Genomic DNA, 3,021 nt, shown 5'->3' with positions numbered 1-3,021 from the left:
TGATAGTAAAGATGATCCAAAATCTTGGAAATAAAATGGAGAAAATACAAGAAACGTTTAAAAAGGAGCTAGAAGAACTAAACAGCAAACAAACAATGATGAACAACACGATAAATGAAATTAAAAATTCTCTAGAAGGAATCAATAGCAGAATAACTGAGGCAGAAGAACGGAAAAGTGACCTGGAAGATAAAATAGTAGAAATCACTACCGCAGAGCAGAATAAAGAGAAAAGAATGAAAAGAACTGAGGACGCTATCAGAGACCTCTGGGACAACATTAAATGCACCAGCATTCGAATTATAGGGGGCCCAGAAGAAGAAGAGAAAAAGAAAGGGACTGAGAAAATATTTGAAAAGATTATAGTTGAAAACTTCCCTAATATGGAAAAGGAAATAGTCAATCAAATGCAGGAAGCACAAAGAATCCCATACAGGATAAATCAAAAGAAAAACATGACAAGACACATATTAATCAAACTATCAAAAATTAAATACAAAGAAAAAAATATTAAAAGTTGCAAGGGAGGCAGGCAATAGAGAAGGGGCGTCCGACGGCGACGGAGGACGTGATCTTTGCAGATTATCTTCTGGGGAAAAAATGCCTAAAGTCAAAGGAAGCTGGAAAGCTCCCCCAGATGGCTGGGAGTTGATCGAGCCAACATTGGATGAATTAGATCAAAAGATGAGAGAAGCTGAAACAGAACCTCACGAGGGAAAGAGGAAAGTGGAATCTCTGTGGCCCATCTTTAGGATCCATCACCAGAAAACCCGCTATATTTTTGACCTCTTCTACAAGCGGAAAGCCATAAGCATAGAACTGTATGAATACTGTATTAAAGAAGGCTATGCAGATAAAAACCTGATCGCAAAATGGAAAAAGCAGGAATATGAGAACCTATGCTGCCTGCGGTGCATTCAGACATGGGACACCAATTTTGGGGACAAACTGCATTTGCCGGGTCCCCAAAAGCAAGCTGGAAGTGGGTCGGATCATCGAGTGCACGCACTGCGGCTGCCGGGGCTGCTCTGGCTGAGGCCATCGGGCCCGACCCCTCTCCGCCCTGGACTCTGGACTGCGCAGGTTTCTGCCTGTCACGCCACCCTTTCCTGGGAGCAGCTCTTCCTCAGAGCAGTTCCCCAGGCCCGAGTAGGAGCATGGTCTCTACGTGTGAAGGCTTTGGTGTTCATCAGCTGTGATTTGTAGAAATAAAACTCTTAAACCTTAAAAAAAAAAAAGTTGCAAGGGAAAAGAAACAAAGAACACATAAGGGAATCCCCATAAACTTAACAGGTGATCTTTCAGCAGAAACTCTGTAAGCCAGAAAGGTGTGGCAGGACATATTTAAAGTGATGAAAGGGAAAAAACTACAACAAAGATTATTCTACCCAGCAAGGATCTCATTCAGCTATGACAAAGAAATTAACACCTTTACAGGCAAGCAAAATCTAAGAGAATTCAGCACCACACAACCAGCTTTACAACAAATTCTAAAGGAACCTCTCTAGTCAGGAAACACAAGAGAAGGAAAAGACCTACAAAAACAAAGCCAAAACAGCTAAGAAAATGGTAATAGGAACATACATATTGATAACTACCTTAAATGTAAATGGATTAAATGCTCCAACCAAAAGACACAGTCTGGCTGAATGGATACAAAAACAAGACCCGTATATACACTGTCTACAAGAGACCCACTTCACACCTAGGGACACATACAGACTGAAAGTGAGGGGATGGAAAAAGATATTCCATGCAAATGGAAATCAAAAGAAAGCTGGAGTAGCAATTCTCATATCAGACAATATAGACTTTAAAATAAAGACTATTACAAGAAACAAAGAAGGGCACTACATAATGATCAAGGGATCAACCCAAGAAGAAGATATAAAAATTGTAAATATTTATTCACCTAACATAGGAGCACCTCAATACACAAGGCAAATGCTAACAGCCATAAAAGGGGAAATCGCCAGTAACACAATCATAGTAGGAGACTTTAACACCCCACTTTCACCACGGACAGATCATCCAAAATGAAAATAAAGAACGGAACAAAAGCTTTAAATGGCACATTAAACAAGATGGACTTAATTGATATTTATAGGACATTCCATCCAAAACAACAGAATACACTTTCTCCTCAAGTGCTCATGGAACATCCTCCAGGATAGATCATATCTTGGGTCACAAATTAAGCCTTGGTAAATTTAAGAAAATTGAAATCGTATCAAGTATCTTTTCCGACCACAATGCTATGAGACTAGATATCAATTGCATGAAAAAAAATGTAAAAAATGCACACATGGAAGCTAAACCATATGCTACTAAAAAACCAAGAAATCACTAAGGAAATCAAGAAATACCTATAAACAAATGACAATGGAAAGACGACAACCCAAAATCTATGGGATGCAGCAGAAGCAGTTCTAAGGGGGAAGTTTATAGCAATACAATCCTACCTCAAGAAACAAGAAACATCTCAAGTAAACAACCTAACCTTACACCTAAAGCAATTAGAGAAAGAAGAAAAAAAGACCCAAAAACCCAAAGTTAGCAGAAGGAAAGAAATCATAAAGATCAGATCAGAAATAAATGAAAAAGAAGTGAAGGAAACAATCGCAAAGATCAATAAAATGAATATCTGGTTCTTTGAGAAGATAAACAAATTGATAAACCATTAACCAGAATCAACAAGAAAAAGAGGGAGAAGACTCAAATCAACAGAATTAGAAATGAAACAGGACAATTAACAACTGACAATGCAGAAATACAAAGGATCATGGGAGATTACTACAAGCAACCATATGCCAATAAAATCGACAACCTGGAATAAACGGACAAACTCTTTAAAAAGCACAACCTTCCAAGACTGAACCAGGAAGAAACAGAAAATATGAACAGACAGATCACAAGCACTTAAATTGAAACGGTGATTAAAAATCTTCCAGCAAACAAAAGCCCAGGACCAGATGGCTTCACAGGCGAATTCTAGCCAACATTTAGAGAAGAGCAAACACC

At 38.6% G+C, this 3,021-nt stretch overlaps 1 pseudogene across 1 annotated transcript; it reads left to right on the top strand.

Moving 5' to 3' along the window:
• Window positions 1-529: 529 nt before the first annotated feature.
• Window positions 530-1,238, top strand: LOC309633694 (protein BUD31 homolog pseudogene; annotated as a pseudogene). Its single transcript has one exon. The product of its transcript is annotated as a protein BUD31 homolog pseudogene (transcript).
• Window positions 1,239-3,021: the final 1,783 nt, after the last annotated feature.

The sequence above is a fragment of the Balaenoptera borealis genome (genome assembly GCF_965194805.1).
Source record: "Balaenoptera borealis genome assembly, chromosome: 8".
In the NCBI taxonomy this organism is placed as follows: Eukaryota; Metazoa; Chordata; class Mammalia; order Artiodactyla; family Balaenopteridae; genus Balaenoptera; species Balaenoptera borealis.
Note: the sequence above shows the minus strand (reverse complement) of the source record. Positions and strands in the feature narration are given on the sequence as shown.